This window comes from Acinonyx jubatus, chromosome X (assembly GCF_027475565.1).
Source record: "Acinonyx jubatus isolate Ajub_Pintada_27869175 chromosome X, VMU_Ajub_asm_v1.0, whole genome shotgun sequence".
Classification (NCBI taxonomy): domain Eukaryota; kingdom Metazoa; phylum Chordata; class Mammalia; order Carnivora; family Felidae; genus Acinonyx; species Acinonyx jubatus.
In genome coordinates this window covers 73,931,902-73,954,555 of record NC_069389.1, presented here as the reverse complement: position 1 = coordinate 73,954,555, position 22,654 = coordinate 73,931,902, and the positions used below count along the sequence as shown (strand labels likewise).

Sequence of the window (22,654 nt, the reverse complement as noted above, 5' to 3'; positions counted from 1 at the left end):
AGGGAAAGTAGGTGCCTATCTCTTTAAGAGGGCCTCAACACACGTGATTCATCAAAGTGCCCGCAGTCTGCAGCCGGGGCACAGAAAGCTGCTTCCTACTCCCAGTGCTGAGCGGGCCCCAGCTACTGAGCATGCCCAGCGCAGCGATGGGATCCAGAGGAAAGGAGAGGACTTTAAGCTGCGGTTAAGCACTGATTTCACTTCCCCGGGGCCTAGCGTGAAATGGAAGAGAACTAGTCAAGAGAAAGGAGGTATAGCCCATTTTAGAGATGGGGAAAGTGAGGCCCGGAAGGTTTGAAGTATGAGTTACACTGGCAGTTGTACCTGAGTGTCAGCTTCCACTAGTGTAGGTCAGAGCACCTTTCCCACAGAGGCCTTAACAGGGTGTGGTCCTGCTAACTCTGTGGGAGGGGTGGATTGGCCAGACAGCTGGCATCCTATAGGAAAACCACCACGTGGAGTGCTGATTAATTGCCTAGACAGACTGTATGGGTCAAAGTAGAAAGAGTGGGTGCTTTGTGTTGCCGTGATTGCTTTGCGACCAAAGAAATACAGTCGTTCCTTTATTCCCATGCTGCTAGGTAGTAGAAGCAGCAGACGTCCACTACTTCATTAATCTTGGAGGTATAGGGTGGGGGGAAATAAGGCTCTTCAACAAAAGCACCTATATAGAGAGCTAACAATTGGATTGAGTGCTATTTTCTGTTTCCTGAACTCATTTAGGTTTAGAGCTGTGGTACAAAGTAAGATCATGTGTATCAAAGCTTTGTTTAAAATATAAGTCTCCAGGAGCACCTGGGTGGCTCAGTCGGTTGAGCGTCCGACTTCGGCTCAGGTCATGATCTCACAGCTCCTGAGTTGGAGCCCTGCGTTGGGCTCAGTGGTGACAGCTCTGAGCCTGGAGCCTGCTTCAGATTCTGTGTCTCCCTCTCTCTCTCTATATCCTCCTTCACTCATGCTCTGTCTCTCTCTATCTCAAAATAAATAAACATTAAAAAAAATTAAATAAAATGTAAATCTCGAGACAAATGCTAGGTGTTTTTGTGCTGCAGCAGCAACAGCAGAGTACTGTGAGCATTATTAGTCTTTAGTGCTTGAGTTGTCAGGAGGAGGCCCAGGCTATATTCTTCCAACTTTTTTAAACAGGGTCTTCTAAAAATATTGTTCACACTGAGAATGTTATAGGGGCAGAGCAGGATTTGAATGAACCACCATCACGGAATAAGAGCATATATGCTAGAGAAGCCTGAAATGTAATTTGGATACTAAGTCTATTAACATGTCCAAATGCCTGTTATTCAGATATCTTCAGGCTATGACTTATTTTGCCCTCCCCTTCAGCTCTGCTGAATCTGTTTATGAGCATATTTATTGAGAGTGCATTAGGATAAATTTGACCATGCTATATATGTGATGAGGCAATTAACTGGGACAGTAGAGTGAAAAGAACATTATATATCTAAAAACAGCTTTGATCCTGGCTTTGTCATTGTCATTAACTTTCTTTTTAATCATGCAGGTGGTAAACTACCCAAAGACAGCACAGAAGAGGAAATGCATGCTTCTAGACAGGGCAGACAAGGAACCCTAAGGTAAATTTGCTTTGTCAAAGTTTCTATCTTACTTAAAATTTGATGTATATTTTGAATTCGACTTACTATACACACATGCACACAGACACGTATGTGGTTTAAATAACTTAAGTGTTTCCCCTCCTGAAAAATTGAGTAAAAATGCGTGCTACAGAAAGACATGACCTGTTTATCCGATGCTTTCATCCAATTCCTGTTTAAGAGATGGATATGGGTGAGAATCTTCCAAGCTCAAATGTGGCTCAATAATCTGCTCCATAGGTATTTATTAATCTCCTTAGAGTATACCACGTGCTATATAGAGTGCCATGGGTTAGAAGGATGAAGTTGAGACACTTCCTGACCTGAATAACCTCATAGTCTACTGGGAGAGAGAGACAGACAGTTAAAGAACTGCACTTCAGTACAACAGATATGAACAGGGAGCCCATGCAGTACATGAGGTAGATATATCACCAGAATGTCAGGATCTGGGACACCTTCCCAAAGAGACTGATGTTTGAGCTCAGTCTTACGGGTCTAATTAAAGTTAGTATTTGTTGACAGCCTAGTAAGTGTTAGGTACTGTGCTAGCCATTGTGGGTACAATAATGAACAAGACAGATATGGCTTGCTCTTATAGAGCTTTCAGGGTATTGGGAAGCATATAAAAAATGTGTTGAGCAATGACAAGGCAAAGAAAGAGTGAAGAACATTTCAGGCAAAGGAGATGACAATAGCATGTGCAGAGACCCTATGGTTAAGAAATTGAGGGTGTTCAGGGGCACCTGTGTGGCTCAGTCGGTTAAGCATCCGACTTTGGCTCAGGTCATGATCTACAGCTCCTGGGTTCAAGCCCCATGTCTGCCTCTGTGCTGACAGCTCAGAGCCTAGAACCTGCTTTGGATTCTGCCTCTCCTTCTCTGCCCTCCCATGCTCATGCTCACTTTCTCTCTCTCTCTCTCTCTCTCGTGCATGTGTGCGAGAGCGCAAAAATAAGCAAACATAAAAAAATTAAAGCAAAAAAGAAATTGGGGCATTTGGGAGAGGGGGCTTCTGTTGAAAGAGAAGTAGAACAGATAAGCAGCTTCCAGATCATAAAGGACTTGTAGGTCTCATTGGTGTGGTTTTAAAAGGGAGAAGGTGTTGTAATACAAACGGCTTCTATTTGGAGTGTATAAATAGACTTGAAAATGGAGTGACATTATTTTGAATATATTGTTGGGTTTCACTATCCTCAGGCCAGGTGAAGCTAACATTTGAAATCCAATTAAAGGTATGTGTAAAAGATACATAATGTTTACTGCAAAAAATGAAAAAGTCTATTACTGATATGGCTTACATTTGACTTTACTGTGATTATCTCAGCCACGTCTTAATTCTTGATGTTTGTTTTTTGTGCTTCAGTTAATATAAACAGTAATTACACAAGCACCCTTCCTTCTGGCATCAGGGTCATTGTGTTTCTCTTGGAAGCTAACATATGAAAGATACCACTGCTGTCCTGCAAGGATTTGTTTACTGACTATGAACCAGGCACTTCACCAAGTGTAGTCTTAGGGCTGATCTCATTGCACCTACATTCCTTTATCTTTACCTTCTTGGGACACACAGATAGCTTGGTTGGTGGAGAGACATCTTTTCTATCATGTTGACAAAAGGAGGAGGCTACTGGGGTACCTGGGTGGCTCAGTCGGTTGAGCCTCCGACTTCGGCTCAGGTCATGATCTCGTGGTCTGTGAGTTCGAGCCCGATGTCGGGCTCTGTACTGACAGCTCAAAGCCCGGAGCCTGCTTTGGATTCTGTGTCTCCCTCTCTCTGCCCCTCCCCCGCTCATGCTCTGTCTCTCTCTCTCTCTCTCTATCAAAAATAAATAAACACTAAAAAAAAAGGAGGAGGCTACTAATGTCAGTTGGGATATCAAAAGTATATGTTAGGCCTACTGACCTCTTATCTCTCCCTCTGGCTTCTCATGAGGTTAGCACCCAGTTAACATTAAAAAGAGAGCCCTGGGAGAAAAGAAAGATAAATAAAGGGCTGCTAAGTTCTGTCTTTCTTCAAATTGATCCTAAAGTCATTTGTTACCCCAGAGGTTTCTGATGAGCCTCATAGTATCCCCCTTGCTTTCTGTGTCTCCCTTTTGCTGAATATTCTCTTCTAAAAAATATGGGTCATTAATAGAGAAATGAAAGGAAACATGGATTAGACAAAAATAAGAAATAACCAAAACATTTGTGATATGAAGTTATCCTGAGAGTCAACAAGTATTTATTAAGCATATACTATGTGCCAACACCAAAATAGATGTTGTGCCAAAAAAAAAAAAAAGTACCAGACATTCTGCTACCATGTCATATATGTATTCCTGAAGAATTTCCTGTTCTGTAGATTTGCCCAATAAAAAGAACAGGCCTCCTGGAGAAACATGGTTTAGGGAATATCACTTAAATCCAATGCAACTTTATAATTAGAGCACTAATAAAAATAATAACCATTCTAATAAAAACACTAAAAAGGTTAAATCTCCACTGGCATTTGCTCCAGCATCACAACCCTCAATGTTTGGTAGCCTTCACACTTCCTCCTTCCTGATGTGGATCCTCAAGGCCATTCACTTTTAGTACATGCTATTTTCATCAGAATTAAAAATCTAATTGAAGAGTACCCAATTTTTTTTTAAATATGTGATTAAATGTCTTCACAGCTTCAGTATCAGTCACAGCTTCACAACATAGTTTTAATGTGAGAAACTTAGAGGTTGTTGAAGCCACTAAACCAGTCACACTAAAGGGGTGGAGTCTTGTGCAAGATTCTTCCTTTTTTCTTAAAGTCTTCATATAATTGCTGAGACTTCTGTTTAATTATGAGAAAGCTTGTTCCTCATCACTTCAAAACTTAAAGTGCTAAGAAAATTCAAATGTGAACCAACTGGAGTTCCACCTTATTTTGATAGAATTCTCCTATTTCCCAGTCACTAATGTGCTATTAATGGTACTACAAGTGCTTGTAATGAAATAGACTCTAACATATAAAATCTCTGCCATTAATAGCTATAAAATCTACTTGAGAAAACAAATAACAAATTTGTGAAACAGTAAGAGAAAACTAGCTGCCTAACTTGCAGGTACTGACTCTAAATACAACATAACATGGCAAAGGGGTGATATTGGTTGGGCCTAGAATAGATGAAGTTTTCAAGAAGGAGGTAGAACTTGAGCTGCCAAGGTATAAAGCAGAAATAAGACTTGAACAGGCAAAACAAAGAAAGGAAGTAAGGAAAAGACAACATATAGAATGGTCTGGAAACAATACTGACCACTAATGTTGAGGGGCCAGTGGGGCTTGAGTAGAATGGTGAGAACATAGATGTTGAATAATACTAGGAAACATGGTTATCCCCATAGCATTTTCCCAGATTTGTATGTAAGACCTAATGGCAGTAACTGATAAAGATATTTAACAGGAATGTCATAAAATAAAGAAGGAAAGGAGCCGGTCTGTCAGTGGCATGCAGAATAACTTTGAAAACTGATTTTCAAGCCAATTTTTCCTTCAGTACAGGATTTTTTTTCTAAATAAAACTCTTCACATAACCCCAATATATGCAGCAGATACAAAACTTGTTGACCTGTTTGAAGACAACATAGGAGTGAAGACTATAGCCCTGCTCATAATCACTTGGCTTCTCTCTCATTCTCTGAGGCAACCCTTGAGGCACCACTACTGAACTCTAGGCAGAAATAAAGTCTTGCCTGATTAAGTCGTTAAGATTGGAACTAGAATGGCCCCAGAGGTAATGAAGAGGATGGAATGAATCCAACAGACATTTAAAGAAACGAACTTAGCATAATACCCCCTAGTTCTATCCATGTCAATTCAAATGGCAAGAATTCATTCTGTTTTGTGGTGAGTAATTCTCCATTGTGTGTGTGTGTGTACCATATCTTTTTTATACATTCCTCAATCGATGGCCATTTGGCTGTTTCCATAATTTGGCTATTGTAGATAATGCTCCTATAAACATTGGGGTTCATGTATCCCTTTGAATTAGTATTTTTGTATTCTTTGGGTAAATACCTAGTAGGACAATTGCTGTATTGTAGGGTAGTTCTATTTTTAGCTCTTTGACAAAGCTCCATACTGTTTTCCAGAGTGGCTGCACCAGTTTGCATTCCCACCAACAGTATGAGAGGGTTCCCCTTTGTCTGCATCCTCACCAACACCTATTGTTTCCTGTATTGTTGATTTTAGCCATTCTGACAGGTGTGAGGTGATATCTCATTGTACTTTTGATTTGTATTACCCTGTTGATCAGTGATATTGAGTATCTTTTCATGTATCTGTTGACCACCTGGATATCTTCTTTGGAAAAATGTCTATTCATGTCTTATACCCATTTTTAACAGGATTATTCATTTTTTGGGTGTTGGGGCTTTTTAAATTTTTTTTTTATTTTAAGTAAACTCCAAGCCACACATGGGGCTTGACTCACAATGGGTGTTGAGTTTTATAAATTCTTTATATATTTTTGATACTAACACTTTATAAGATACGTCATTTGCAAATATCATCTCCCATTCTGTAGGTTTGCCCTTTAGTTTTGTTGATTGTTTCCTTCACTGTTCAGAAGCTTTTTATTTTGATGAAATAAGTCAGAGAAAAACACAATACCATAGTGTTGTTCACTCCTATGTGAAATGTAAGAAACAAACGAGCAAAGGGGTAAAAATAGAGACAGCCAAACCAAGAAACAGACTGTTAACTGTAAAGAACGGTTACCAGATGGGAGGTGGGTGGAGGCATGGGTTAAACAGGCCATGGGGATTAAGGAGTGCACTTGTTGTAATGAGCACTAGGTGTTGTGTGGAAGTGTTAATCACTGTATTGCACACCCGAAACTAATATTGCAATGTATGTTAACTAGAATTTAAATAAACAAATAATAAAGGAACAAACTATTTCTATCCACAGATTATATGCAGAAAACAAAGGAAAAAAAGAGTAGACAGAAATTACTAAAATGTTGGCCCAAGGAAATAAAAACCTAGTAGTAAACTAGGATATAGTATCTCAAGTTACTTGTCATTGGCAGAGCCATACCAAGGAGCCTGGTACCCAAAAACTAGAGACTAATTATGGCAGAACAGGAAAGCTAAGAAGCTTCCTGTACTCACCAGCAGGAAGAGTCTCTGAGGCTGGTAATGTAGAAGGATTGTGTAACAATAGGCAGTTAGCAGTCAGACAGCTAGACTCTGGAAATCCAGCAATAGATGTTCTGGCAGGCAGGCAGAGAATAGAATCCAGTCTCGTGGCAGGCCATAGGCAGATAATCAGTACATAGCAGGAATCCACTGATGAGGATTGGGGTTAAGAAACAAATTAGTAATCTCTTAAGAGGTCTGCTACACAAGACAGGATATCAGGCCTAAAGGAAAAGGCATAACAGATCAAATCCACAAAGACAGGCAGACACAGGTGAAAAAAGATGGCAACCAAGACACCCAGTTTCTTTAACTGGTTTGTGAGATCACAGTAGGACCAGAAGCCATAGGTCTACTTGATGCTAAGCCACCAAACTATTGAAATACTCCTCCTTAAATCCTTTTTGACTAGGAACAAGATTGGTCCCAGTGGAGGAAAATAGACGACAAGAAAAGGCCTGGAAAAAATAATGACCAATAATGGTCACTTACCTGAAATAAAGGTTAATGTGTTCAGTTGTGATGATTACAGGGATTGGGGCAAGAAAACAGGCAGCTAAAACATAGCCCCACAAAAATTAGTCTGAAGGACTATTGTGCCAAATTCTCCTTTTGGGGGAAAGTGTTGAAACTAACAGAGACTTAGAATACCCAGATTCATGCCACCTATGGTTTTATACACTATACTGAAAAACACTTTGAATTTTATATAGAAAATATGCTTGTAACAAAGAAGAGACTTCCTTGTTAACCGGAGTCCCAAAGCCCCAATGCGATTTTCAAGAGTGGTTTAATAGATCATGAATGGTAATTGTCCAGTCTATAAGTTACTAAGATATAGGTGTAGTAATAAACAGTGAGGTAAAAACTTTTAATTTGCTTGCTAAATTATGTGGATCAGAGAATCACACATTGGTGTTACTAGGGATGCTATTTAAGAAGCTGAGGTTTTTTTGGAAACAAATGAGTATGTATAAACAGTCTTTTGATGATAAATATAGTTCAAAATGAAACTAAAACCATGCAGCTAAAATCTATTGTCTCTTCTACTTCATGGTTTATTTTCTGACCTTTTCAAAATATAATTAATTTTGAAAATTAAAGAACACATATTTGACATCCATCAATAATAAAGACATGTTTTCATATCTAGGCATCAAGTTAGTCAAGTCTTAGAAATAGGTTTATTTTTGTTTTATATATTCTCCCACATAACTTCTAACAGCTTTATTGAGATATAATTCATGTATCATACATTTCACCCTTTTGAAGTATACAATTCAGCTGTTTTTAGTATATTCATGGAGTTGTATAACCATCACTGCAATCAATTTTAAAATACTTTCATCATACCAAAAAGAATCTTGTCTTTAGCCATAACTTCTCTTCAGTCCTCCCAAACCACACCACCCCCAGTCCAAGGCAACCACTAATGTATTTTATGTCTATGTAGACTTCCCTATTTTAGATATTCACATAAATAAAATCTTACAATGTATGGTGTTTTGTAACTAGATGCTTCCACTGAGAGTAATATTTTCAAGGTTCATCCATTCTACATCAGTTTTTATTTGTTCATTATTACCTATTTGTTTCCCAGACACATATACAAATCAGTTATTTAAGCCACCTCCCCTGCTATACACACAATGACAAGCATATACCTACTTGCAGTTCCAAAGAGTCAATATTCACATCTGAACACCAGTCTTGTCCTTCCTCTCCTGGCAAAAGCAGGAAATTCGGGGTTTGATTTTCCTATACAATGATATAATAGAAGAATTTCTTTCTGTCCCAGGACCTGATGACACAGAAATGACCACAAACACCATATTTAATCAAGTATGCATTTTGTACCAGAACAACTCTTAGAAGTTTATATAAACTAATTAAATAGGACAACCCAGAAACCAATTGCATTAAATTATATATATTTAATGGAGTGGAGTAGTGGAGAATATATTATATAATTCTTATCCTGCTTATTTTTAAGTTTTCCATTCCAACATATTAGAAGCTAAAATGTGCATCTACATTGGCATCAGATTTATTCAGAAGGCCTTCTTTGAGATATGCACATGAATTTTAAAGAAAATTTTTGGAAATGACTTTTGGTCACTGGGTGATTTCTTGGTACTAGAGATAAGGATATCCTTTTTTGCTGCTTATTTTATTTTATTTACTTCTTTACAAATAGTACTGCCACACTGGCTTTCTGCTGCCTCCAAATCAAAACTAACAGGGGCTGTCATCTCATCAGTACTAGCAGCTTCACCCGACACCCTGATAATTCTATAAGGGCAGACCTGCCTCTAAACCCTGTGAACCAACCCTGCTTTGCCTAAAAATTTTCATCGTTTAATCTTTCATCATGTACTTGTTTTATACCATCAAAATGCCTCAAAGCCTTGGGTTCAGTAGTGACTAAATTAAAATAGATAGTACTGAAGTTGATCCCAAATCTACAGAATAAAACTTTTCCACTGCAGGCAAAGCTCTATATATGACCCTACAATAATATATAACTGTTATTAGATTACTTTTTTCTTCTTATACTACTTTTGATGATTAAATAAGATGTAGGACTATTAGGTAATAAGATTATTGTTAGTTAGCATATTAGAACTTATATATATTTAATTTAATTTAATTATATTAACAAATATGGAGTAGTAAATATGTCCAGGTGTGGTGCTACGGATAAGTGAATGATGACAGTATTCATCTCATTGTGGTTAGAATATAGTCAAGGCAACTGACAAGAACTCATCTGACTGCAAAAGAATGTTACAAAAATATATAGGAGGAAGAGAATAGGGAAGGTTTTATGGAAAAGTTGTGCCTTTTAATATAATTAGGACCCCAGAAGTTGGAAATTAGAGGAAAGGGCTTTTGAGGGAGAAGGAACAACATGACCAAAAGCTGAGAGAAAGAAAACTGGGCTGAGTTTGGAAATTGATTGGTCATCTAATGGGGCTTGAGGGTGGGTTTTATGATTATATAGTGGGAGTAAAGCTGGGAAAGAGGGTGGGGCAAAACCAGGAAGACTTTGAATATCATTCTGAATGTATTCTATAACTGTGTAGAGACATATGAATAAGAAAAACGCATGATTAGACCTGTGTCTAATGCCCGGACATTGGTATGTAGAATGGCTTATAAGATGAGAAACTAGAGGTAGGAGCTAAATTAGGATACCATGTTCAACAGCCATTCTCTCTTTTTTTTTTATTTACTTATTTAAATTCAAGTTAATTAACATATAGTGTAGTATCGGCTTCAGGAGTAGTACCCAGTGATTCATCACTTACATATAACATCCAGTTCAAAAGCCATTCTCTTATTGGAGAATGAGTATATTGGCTCAACCTGACTGCTAGTTATAGGAACCTGACCTAGTATAGATATCCAAAGTAGTCCAGAGAAAAAGGAGCTAGAAAGGTTAGTCAAGGCCAAATCTGCTAAGAAAAACCAAGAGTCAAATAAACAGTGCAAAGGACTAAAGTCCATGTTAGACTTGGCTTGTAGATCCAAGACCTTGTGAGTTACAGTCAGGATCATAACTAGGTGTCTTAAGGGAGGAAGGAAAATAAATGCTTGATAGCCTGGAGGTATCCATAACTTAACTTGATGGTTGGTGGATGTGAGATATATGGTTGTGTTGGGCTGGTTTAAGGGACTCAAGGCAGGCGGTTAATAAGATATTTCAATGATAGACATGCAATAATAAAACCATGATTTAGAAAAGTAGAAAAAAGAATGTAAAGATAGGAATAGATTTTGCAGATCATATTTAAAGGATTTAATGACCTAATATAGGCAATGGGGGAATGGGAAAAATAGAAGATGATTTTGAGTTTTCAATAGTGAGTAACAAGCAGGGTGATAATTTTGCAGTGCAGATTGGGAATCAAAGAGGAGAAATATATTTGGAAAAATATGATGCTGAGTTATGTATAAAGCCACATTTCCGGTGCCTGCAAAATCTGCAGATGAAGACATCATTAGATGTTAGGTCTTGTGTTTCTGAAAAAGTTTGGAGATAGATGAAGATTTAGAGTCATTTACATAGCAATATTAGTTGAAGATGTGGAAGTAAGTGAGATTAGAGAGGAGGGAAGTGAATGGGGAAGATTATGAGAACCAAAGAAAGAAGTTTGTTGAAAGTTTACTTTAAGTGTGGACATGGGGAAAGAAGTCATCCAAGGTTATAGCCTGCAGAGTTTATTACTTCTGGTAGATTCTGAGATTTCAGTTCAGTGTGACAGGGAGAGTGATGATACCATGATACTAAAATGCAGATTGGGAATCTGGAAGAAGAAACATTTTTTATGCTGGATGGCTGGATGCTAAGAAAAAAATTCAGACAGGTATGATGGATCCAGGAAAGTGTATTAACAAAGAGACCATAGGGTAATTTTGAAGATATGGTAGCCAGCAGAAATGTCATAAAGAATGAGGTCTTTGGTGACATTACAGAAAGTAGATTGACTTCCATAATTTTATTTGTGTGCTAGAAGCCTACTCTAAATGCTAGAGGTTTATAACATGTAAATTACAGTAAATTGGAATTGCTTAGATATATCCATATATACTAAAAAGTATACACAAAGCACACAAATAGATATACACACAGATAAATATTTTATTTGTCACGTTAGTATAGACATATACAAACATGCCCATATTAATAATCACATACACAGAGGGCAAGAGAGGGAAAGAGAATGAGTATAAATATGAACATGAGAGACCACATTTATTTTAGTTATTCAGGAGTAGATTGCGCTTCATTTTCTAAATTTATTCTTCCTCACTGTTACTTCTTGAAAGCTGAACTAGCTTAATTTGGACAGTGAACTACACTTTGGAAATATATTTCAAGAGCTCTAGAAAATAAATCCTGCATCTTGATTTGGAGTTCTTACCTCTAGAGAACACATTGCATTTCTACCTTTAGGGTAACTAAAGATCATTGACTAATTTAAAAACTTGGCCCCAGGTGGTTATGGCAAATCAGGATGCTCAGCCACACCTGCGAGCTTTGCACATCAAGGCAATTCACAAAAAAAGGGCTTAGAGGAAAAGCCGGGAGATAGACAGGTGGTTAATATAAACATTGTTGTGCTAGGACAGTGGTTCTCAAAGTATAATCCCCAGACCAACAACATCAGCATCAGCATCACCTGGAAACTTCTTAGTACTAAAACTCTCAAGCACCAATCCAGACCTGGTGGATCAGAAACTCTGTGGTGCAATCCAGCAATCTGTGTTTTAACAAGCCCTCCAGGTGATTTTGATGCATGCTTAAGTTTAAGAATCACTGAAGTGGAAGAAAACAAGTCATGAGCTGGAGGGTGGTTATAGGACAGAGGAAAGAGAAAAGGTACCAGTGAGAGAGATGGCATTGAGTGAAGGAAAGGAATACTGAAGGAGTAGTACACCGAACTGTATTACTCCAACTGCCTTCTTAAGAACAAGTCTTCCATTCAGATGTTGTAAAAGTGCTAAACTGCATGTTTTAAATGTAGCAATAAAAGGACTGGAATGATAAACCAGATGTTGAGTGCAGCGCAGGAATAGAGTTAGGGTAAATGATTTAGCAGATGGATGGAATCCAAACCAGCAGGAGCTATCAGGAGTGGAGCAAAGCATAACAGTGGTAGATGAACAGCAGATGTGAATTGGTTGCTTCTGATAGTTTAAGGAAACTCTGATGTCTCCAGACTTAATACTGTACTACTAGAAATAACAAAGTAGCTCCAAGGCTGGGAATGGAGTCAAGGGAAAGGGGATATATTTATGTTCCAAAATTATCTGAGTGGGTGCCTGAAAGAAACAAGACATTTAATGTTATCCAGGCCCTTGATATTTCAGCAGGAAATATGGTTTATAAAACTGGTTTATGCCACATTCACAGCCCTCAATTGTGCATGGAATTTCTAATGCTAACATAAATCAATGGATCTATGAGGAAGTAGATACATTTAAATCACTGTAGATTAGTTTGCTTTTTATAAAATGGAATCATATAGTATATAGTTTTTTCACTGCCTTATCTCAGTATATTCATTCTGAGATTCAGTCATGCTATTGCATTTTTAATGCTGAGTAGTATTCCAATGTATTGATATACCACAGTTTTTATATTCAAGTAGAGGTCTTTATGTATACACAGCCTTTTATTTCTTTTAACAGAATACCTAGGAGTGGAATTGGCTGGGTTGTGTGTTAGGTATGTATTTAACTTGTTAAGAAATTACCAAAACTGTGGAGAATCCATACCATAGAACAACTCAGCAATAAGAGGATGGACAACTGATGTGAAAAAAAAAAAAAAGACAAATTTGAAAATAATTATACGAGTGAAAAAACTTGACAAGAAATAGTACATACTATATGATTCCATTTTCAAAATAATCTTGGGACTACAAAAAAATCGATAATAACAGAAAGGAATCAATGGTTGCCTGGACATCAGGGGAGAGAGAATGTAGGGGCAAGAGGGAAGGATTAGAGAGGACTGAGGAATCTTCTGGGACTGAAGTATATGTTAATTATATTGATTTTGGTGATGGTGTCACAAGTGTATGAACATTTCATAGGTCTCAACTTGTACCTTTAGATATATACAATTTTATGTCAATGATGCCTTAGTAGAGCTGTTGAAAATATGTCATAAATAAAAATACTTTGTAGATATCAAAAAAACCTGCCAAACTGTTTTCCAAATAAGTTGTATTATTTTACATTGCCAGCAGCAATATATCAGAATTCCAGTTGTCGTACATCCTTAGCATCCTTTAGATATTCTAATGGATGTGTGGTGGTATTTCATGGTTTTAATATGCATTTCCCTAATGAAAAATGATGTCGAACATCTTTCATGTTTATTTCCTATCCAAATATCTGTTATGAAGTATCTGCTCAAATGTTTACTTTAAATTGGGTTGATAGTTTTCTCATTATTGAGCTTTGAGATTCTTCTTGTATTCTGAATGCAAGTCCTTTAGTAAATATACGCTTTGCAAATATTATCTCCCAATCTGTGATTTGTTTTCTCATTGTAATAACAGTGTCTTTTGAAAAGCAGATGTTTTTAGTTTTGACGAAGTCCAATTTATTGATTTTTTATTTTATGACCTGTGTATATCATGACATCTAAGAAATCTTTGCCTAACCCAAGTTCACAAAACTTTTCTCCTATGTCTTCCTCTTGTATAGTTTTAGGTGTTACATTTGGTTCTGTGATCTTATGAGTTAAATTTTGTAACAGTGAAAGCTGTGGATTGACATTCTGGGTTTTTTGTTTGTTTTGGTGTGTAGACCTCTTATCATTCCACTACAATTTGTTGAAAAAAAAATGATCCTCTATCCACTTTGCACTTTTCTCCGTCTCACACCTTTGTAAAAAGTCAGTTGCCCATATATGCATGGGTTTATTTCTGGACTGTCTATATCCTATTTCATTGATATATTTGTCCATCTTAGGCTAATACCACAGTTTTGATTACTGTCACTTTATAATGTTTTTAAATTAGTGTTGGCCCTATAACTTCGCTCTTTTCTTTCACAGTTGTTTGCATTTCTATATGAATTTTAGAATCAGTTTGTAAATTTCTTTTAAAAACACTTGCTAAGGCTTCGTAGGAATGCATTATTTCTACAGGTCAATTTGGGAACAATTATTGTTACAAAACTTAGCCCTTCAATCTATGAAAAAAAGTATATCTCTCCATTTATTTAGGTCTTTCTAACTTCTCTCAGTAATGGTTTCTGTTTTTATTTAAAGGTTTCACTTCTTTTGTCAGATCTATTCCTAAATATTTCATAGTTTTGATACTATTATAAATGGTATTTTACCATACAAAAAATACTAGTTTTGCATAGTTAATTGCTAGCATATAGAAATACAGTTGATTTTCATATGGTGGTCTTACATCTTGCAACTTTGTTAAACTCATTTATGGGTTGTAGTCACTTTTCGGTAGATTCTATTGGATTTTCAACACAGACAATCATGTCTTCTGCAAATAAAGACAGCTTTACTTCATTCTTTGCAATTGGCTGTATTTCATTTCTCTTTCATGCTGGATAGCACAAACTAGGATCACTAGTAATTATGCTGAATAGAAGTGGTAAGAAGTGTTAGAGTTTTTCAACATCCTGATTTCCAAATTTAGGAAAAAGGTATAGTAATCAAGACTCTGCCTTAGTGGCTCAGTCAGTTCAACATCTGACTCTTGATTTTGGCTCAGGTCATGATCCCAGGGTTTTGGGATCAAGCCCAGCATCAGGCTCTGTGCAGAGCATGGAGCCTGCTTAATATTCTCTCTCTCCTTTTGCCCCTTTCCCTGGCTCATGCCTGCCCTGTCTCTTTCTCTCTCTTTCTCTCTAAAATAATAATTAAAAAAGACTGTGTGGTGCTCTCATAAAAATAAATCTGAAATAATCACTTATGGTCAGTTGGTTCTTGACAAGAGAAATATTCAATGGAAAATAGTAGTTTTTTCAACAAATAGTATTGAGTCAGAGTATACACATGAAAAACAATGAAGTTGGATCTCTACCTCACATCCTATACAAAAATTAACTCAAAATAGATCAAAGACCTAAATGGAAAAACTAAATCTATAACACTCTTAGAAGAAACCATAGATGTAAGTATTGCTGACTTTGGTTTCTTATATATAAAAGACCAAAGGGGAAGCAACCAAACAAAAAAAAAAAACAGATAAATTGAACTTCATTAAAATCAAACACTTTTGTGCTTCAGAGGACACCATCAAGAGAGTGGAAAGATAACTCACAGAAAATATTTGTAAATCATGTATCTGATAAGGGTCTCGTATATACAATATATAACGAACTCTTAACAACTCAACAATAAAGACAAATAATCCACTGTAAAAAAAAAGGGCAGAGGATTTATATAAACATTTTTCATTAGAAGATATGAAAATGGCTGATAAGCACATAAAAATATGTTCAATATCATCTGCCATTATGGAAATGCAAATCAAAAGCACAATGAGATATCACTTCCACTCACTATCATGGCTATAATTGAGAAGACAGGAAACAATAAGTACTGGCAAGGATGTAAAGAAATTAGAACCCTTTCTGGTGGGAATATAAAATGGTGCAGCTGCTTTGGGAAACAGTTTGACAGTTTTTTAAAAAGTTAAACATAGAGTTGCCATATGACTCAGCAATTTCACTCTTAGTTATATAACCAAGAGTATAAAAAATATATGTCCTCACAAAAACTTATATGTGATTATTTATGCCACCATTAATTCATAATAGTCAAAAATGTAAACAACCCAGATGTCCACCAACTGATGAACAGATAAATAAAATGTGTTTTATCCATAGAATGGATATTATTCAACCATAAAAAATAAACTCGTTCATATTACAACACGGATGAACCTTGAAAACATTATGGTAAATTAAAGAAGCCTGTCACAGACGGGTCATATATTGTATGATTCCATTTACATGAAATGTCCAGAATAGGCAAATCCAGAGAGGTAAAAGTATATTAGTGGTTCCCAGTGGTTTGGAGGAGGGGAAATGAGAAGTGACTGCTAAGGAGGATGAGGTGTATTTTTCAGATGATAGAGAATGTTCAGGCATTATAAATCATAACCACTGAATTATTTACTTTGAAAGGGTTGTGATATGTGAATTATATCTTAATTTAAGAAATAATTTTTGTGTGGTGAATAGCCATATAAAGCAGAGATAGTGTTTCCCTCCAGAAATTACTGTCCATTATAAATAATAAATTCAGGATGCCTGTCTTATAATGAACCCTACTGCATGGGAAGGTATATTCTAGCCCTCTTTAAATTACCCTGTGGGAATTGGGGCTCAGAGAGCTGGTACAAATACTGATATTTTAGCAACAGCTATTGCTGGTATTAACAAACTGTTCCTTGACCCTGGAGTCTTGTGTCTTCTGCCAGCATCTGTGAAACTGTGGCCAGCTAACTTGTTAACTTGTACATAGAGTAAAATTTCAGACTCTTCAAAGTTCTTGACAAGGACCATAAAATTAATTTAGGTCAACTTTCTCATTTTATGTATTTCAAACCTCAGTCATATAGGTAAGTATTTTATTTCAAGAAAGCTGAGGAAGAAAACATCAACAGAAAAAAAAACATTGGTTTCTATATGGAATAGGTTTATCAACCCTTAACAACTTTGTCCTTAACTTAACATTTGCCATGCCATATATCTTTATATTTGTTAGACTCATATTTGTTGGACTCATACCATTTTAAATATATAACCCAAAAGCAGATTCTCTGACCTTTTCTTTGTGACATTTGCTAACCAAAAACCTTCTTCTACTTCTGATAGCATCTTCAAAAGACTAAAGAGAAGACGTATGTATAATGAATATTCACTAGTATATGCAGAGATTTGTAGGATAACTTTTATAAAATAGATATCCGCTAAGTGATACAGTACTTGATAATGAGATGGGTTATGTCACTACTCTTGTACCCTGGTTCTTATATGTCAGTAGGGATTATTCTAGTTTGGGCAAACAATTCAGGTATATTTTTTTAACTGTCCTTGGATTTCAGAGTTCTTATATATAGCCTTGAGTTCAATGATGGCTCAGCTTATAATAGCCTGTCAAGACTGGTTTTTAATTTTGATAACACACTCTGCAAAGTCATGACCATCATATTAATACAAAAAATTAACATATTTATCCTGATTTTTTCTACAAATAAAAACACAGCACTTAATAAAATTTTCTTTAAAAACTATAAACAGGTTTTAAGACTTTAGGCAAAACATCAGGTAGATGAATGAATTAAGTCTTAAAAATAATAAGGTCTACACTGGGTGTTGTATGGAAACCAATTTGACAATAAATTTCATATTAAAAATAATAAGCTCTAATGCTTTATGCAGTAGTATTTATTAGGCAATATTCTAGGGCTTAATCTATTATTTTACCTTGATTATGTCACCATGGGTCTAGCTGAATTTACTCCTTCAATATTTCATTTCTTCTGTAATAATATTTAGCACATTTTATTGTACTTGCTTGTTTATATTGATTTCCCTCCTTTAGATTAAAAATCTTGTCCTCCTGAAGGACAAGAAATGTGGTCCCTATGTTTTTCTAGCCCTAGCACCTATGCCAGTGCCCAGAACAAGTATTCAGGAATGAGTGTTGATTCCCCATGCAGATTAGACTTTAGAAAGGTAACTCATAGTCAAGATTTTGCCAAAAATATGAACTCAAAATTTATATGAGATATATATTTACTGGAACCTTTGTATTAATTTATGTGGAAACCTAGAATAATAATTTTTATGTGCTGAATTGTGCCCTTGTAAAATTTATATGTTGAAGCCCCTAGGATCTCAGAATATGACTTTATTTGGACATAGCGTCTTTAAAGAGGTAATGAAGTTAAAAGACAGTCAATAGGATAGGTTTTAATCCAATATGACTCATTTTCTTAGAAGAAAAGATTAGGACAGAGACACACAGAGGAAGACCATGTGAAGATACAGGGAAAAGATGGCTGTCTGCAAGCTGAGAGAAGCCTGAGAAGAAACAAATCCTGCGAATACTTCCATCTCAGATTTCTGAGCTCCAGAATTGTGAAAAAATTAACTTCCAATTTAAACCACCTGTCTGTGGTACTTTCTTATGGCAGCCCAGCAACTAATATAATAATTAAAAGATTGTTTTGGTAAGTATGAATTGAGAAAAAAGTCTCATAGCCCTATGGAAATATTTATATATACCACATTAGAGCCTCTTCTCTGAAGAAAGTATAACTACTGTGACCCATTATTTTTTTCTCTAGTATCTTTCCTTTACACAAATTTACACACACACTGACAACTCCATATTCTCTGTCTCTCCTTTCTGAGTCTCATAGTTATTTTTTTTTACAACAGAATCCTTCAGCTCTTGGGTGGAATCACAGAAGTGACACTTTATTTTCCTATCACATCTTATACTTTTTAAAGCATCTTCTAATGTCTGTATGACTATCATATGGATATCACATTTATCATACCTATCATACACATCCCTAAATGAACTAGATCATTTGTTTCTCATGTGTTACTAATTTACTAGCACAATATGTGAGCCAGGAAATATATCTTAGAAAGTCATGTATGATAAATAGAATTAGTATTCATACAAAGAGAAGAGTTCTCTTATGAAATCTTACCATTCTTCATGTTTAACTTTGGAATTAGAATGGACTTAATTTTATCACAGTGTCTTTTCAAAGGAAGCAGTTGTTTTTATGATCTGATTTCTTTTTCTAGAAGTATTAAAGGAATGAATAGAAATATTCACAGCTTTTCTTAAAGTAATATGTTACAATCTTTTGAAATCAGATAGCATATTTCTAGCAAGATATACCCGACTCTGGAGAGCCATGTAGATAGCTGCTTTGACAAAGTAACAAAACCCATTTGCTGATTTCTGAGAAGAATAACATTCATAGGCCATCAAAGTGTGAGAGTACGTTCCTGAGATTCCCTAAGGGCACAAATGATTTCTCAAGAGTAATTTATTTTACTATGTACTTCAAATAATATATTCCCAAACATACAGTTATCTTTTATATAAAGACATAGAAACATTTTCTGACTAAATAGTAGACAATGACTTCACTTCAGATTTCCTCTTTTTAGGACAAAAATTATGAGAAACATGGAAATTTTTATCCCCGGAATTACTGATTAAATGAAAAACTAAACATTTAGTGACTTCAGGTAAGGTGAATTCACTAGGAAGAGCTGAGTATAAAATGCCAGAGAAGCAGCTGAAAAGTGAAAACAAAATTAAGGGAATTCATGGGTGTGTGTTGTTGTTGTTGTTTTAATGACTACATTCAATCCACCAAATGAATTGTTTATTTCCTTTTCATCAAGGTGCCTGTGTGTTCTTCCTGATTGACTTGGGACCAACTTGATGGAAAACTGCTCTGCTCTTAGTCTTATCTGGTTCATTTTCCTTCCAAATAAAGGAAAACTGATTGAGTCAATTATACTCTTGTAAAACCTCCCTGTTCCCCATTTTCCCACTAGGCCTTCCTGCTAAAACTGGCAAGAAGAGAATAGCACCTTGAAGATCACAATTCTTTGACTTCATCCACTCCACTTTAGCTGAAAGTTCCCTTGGTCACACCTTAGTTTGTACAAAGGTTAATACACAAACCATTTGCTTCAGAATCACTTAGAGAACTTTAAAGTATAGATTGCTCAGTGCCCTCCTCCCCAGTGATTCTGATTCAGTAGGTCTAAAGTGGAACCTAATAATATGCAATTTAATGAAGCCCGTGTGTGATTTTCTTGCAAGTTAATTGTTGACCACACTTTGAGGAATACTGCTCTAGATAAGTGTATCAGGGTGAGAAATAGTTGAAAGACTTCTCACTTGAAGCCCACTGTTTTCCTTGTAAAGTAGATGAGTTTGTCTGTTTTCCTGACCCTCATCCCATTGGCACACTTCTATACATTCTTCAGTGTCTAAACCAAAGTAACACCTTTTATGATAACTTTCCCCCAACCAGTTAATCAATCTTATTTTGAGTCACTAGGGTATCTCATGCATCGTTTTATTATGGTTCTTACCACATACTGTAACAATTGCTTCTGTCTCCTTAAATCTTGTTGTTCCTTAGGGTTTTGTTGTTTGTCTTCGTCTTTCCTTACTCTTTTACATATTCCTGGGAAATATTATCCATGCCCATGGCTTCAATTTTCACCCATAAAACTGATGACTTTCAAATCTGTACCTCAAGCCCACATCTCTCTCCTAATCTCCAGATCCATACTTCTAGTGGTCTGTTGGACATCTCTACTTGTTTAAGGCACCCCATGTCTCAATGTCAAAAACTGAAGTTATTGTCTTTCTGTATCCCTGGCCAAACTTATTCATCCTCTTCTATTGTTCTATGTTGCAACACCATATACTCACTGAAGCCAGAAACTGAACAGTTATTCTACAGTTCTTCCCTTCTCCTTCTCTCATTCAATACTGTCAGATCTTCTTCTGAGATATTTCTCAAATCTCTATTCTTCATTCCCTCACTGTTATTGCATTGAACAAAAACTAGTTTATTATAGTACCTATATGGTAGTTAGTAGTAGAGCCAAGGCTAAATAAAGATGACTTGCTAAAGGCAGTCATACATATTAATTCTTCAAAAATCTTCCATGTTTATTCCATTGCTAAAGATGTTGAAAGGATAATTAGAGAAATAGATAGTAGTTATGTTAGCCAGATCATCTTTCACAGCACAAAGTAAATATATAATGTCTAATAATATATATGTATAATATATAATGTCTGAGATCAATAAATCAAGAAATGGCAGAGCAACATGTTTAAAATACCACCAAGATACAACCAGCTAAATCCAGAATGTGGAAATTTCTTGGAACAAGTGACCTGGATTACTATTATTAAGTTTATTTTTAGTTTATTGTGAGAGAGAACAAGCAGAGAAGAGGTAGAGAGAGAGGGAGACAGAATCCCAAGCAGGCGCTACGCTGTCAGCACAGATCCCAATATGGGGCTTGAACTCATGAACTATGAGATCATGACCTGAGCAAAAATCAAGGGTCAGACACTTAAGTGAGCCACCCAGGTGCCCCAAGGATTATTATTTTTTAAAAATGATTGGGGCGCCTGGGTGGCGCAGTCCGTTAAGCATCCGACTTCAGCCAGGTCACGATCTCGCGGTCCGTGAGTTCGAGCCCCGCGTCAGGCTCTGGGCTGATGGCTCGGAGCCTGGAGCCTGTTTCCGATTCTGTGTCTCCCTCTCTCTCTGCCCCTCCCCCGTTCATGCTCTGTCTCTCTCTGTCCCAAAAATAAATAAAAAACGTTGAAAAAAAATTTTAAAAAAATGACAGGAAAATTGAATAAGGGGACTGTTACAGATGACTAGAGATTTAAAGAACATGTCAACATAATGCAATATGCTTATTTTTTTGGATCTTAAACAGACAAAAAGATATTTGGGAGAAATTTGAATACAGATTGAATACCGTATGCTATTAAGTAATTATGATAAAGGTATTGGGATTCTGTTTTTGAAATTTTCCTCATCTGCTAAAGATACATACCAAAGTATTTATGGGTGAAAAAATCTGATATCAAAGATTTGCTTTAAAATACCCCAGGTCAGGGGTGCCTGGGTGGCTCAGTTGGTTGAGGGTCCGACTCTTGATGTCTACTCAGGTCATGATCTCACGGTTTGTGGGATCAAGCTCTATGCTGACAGCATGGAGCCTGCTTGGGATTCTCTCTCCCTCTCTCTTCCCCTTCCCTATTTACGTGTGTGTGTGTGTGTGTGTGTGTGTGTGCATGCTTGTGTGTGCATGCATATACACATTCTCTCTCAAAATCAATAAACTTTAAAATACTCCAGGTCAAACCATATACAAAAATTAACTTGAATTATAGACCTAAATGTAAAAACCTGAAGCTATAAAAATGCTAGAAGGAAACAGGGAAAAAAATGCTTAAAATCTTGGGTTTTGCAAAGATTTATTAGAAATTATTCATAAAACAACAAATTGATAAATTGATAAATTGGACTTCATCAATATTCAAAATTTCTACAATTCAGAAGATACTGTTAGAAGAATGAAAGGACAAACTGAGAACTGGGAAAAAATCTTTACAAATCATATAGTTGATAAAGGATTGCATATAGAATATATTAATAACTCCTAAAATTCAATAATAAGTAAACAACCCAATAATAAAATGGGTATGAGAAAAGGTTAACACAGCAGGTCTTATTGCTCACTCCTCAGACATCTCCAAGAGAGCTTGGAGCCATTAGTGATCATTGTACAACCTCTGTA

General features: G+C 36.2%; 1 long non-coding RNA gene across 1 annotated transcript; it reads left to right on the top strand.

Moving 5' to 3' along the window:
• Positions 1-85: 85 nt before the first annotated feature.
• LOC113597451 (uncharacterized) lies at positions 86-21,455 on the top strand. The gene is made up of 4 exons (XR_003418216.2): positions 86-251; positions 1,520-1,592; positions 18,272-18,504; positions 19,709-21,455. It is a non-coding gene; the product is annotated as an uncharacterized LOC113597451 (long non-coding RNA).
• The last annotated feature ends 1,199 nt before the right edge of the window (positions 21,456-22,654 follow it).